A 257-nucleotide genomic window follows, 5' to 3' on the forward strand; every position below is an offset into this window, starting at 1 on the left:
TCGGGTGCATCTGTCGCCGAGATTGGTTTGCATTTATCGACCTGAAGGGCACATACTTTCATGTGTCGATCCTTCCGTATCACAGACCATTGCTGCGGTTCGCGTTCGAAGGACGAGCATATCAGTACGAGGTCCTGCCCTCCGGGCCTGTCGCCCCATGTCTTCACGTAAGTTACGAAGACAGCTCTTGTTCCCCTGAGAGAACAGGGCGTTCGCATTCTCAACTACCTCGATGACTGGCTCATACTAGCTCAGTC

Source organism: Sinocyclocheilus anshuiensis, unplaced genomic scaffold (assembly GCF_001515605.1).
Source record: "Sinocyclocheilus anshuiensis isolate Anshui unplaced genomic scaffold, SAMN03320099.WGS_v1.1 scaffold4031, whole genome shotgun sequence".
NCBI classification, from domain to species: domain Eukaryota; kingdom Metazoa; phylum Chordata; class Actinopteri; order Cypriniformes; family Cyprinidae; genus Sinocyclocheilus; species Sinocyclocheilus anshuiensis.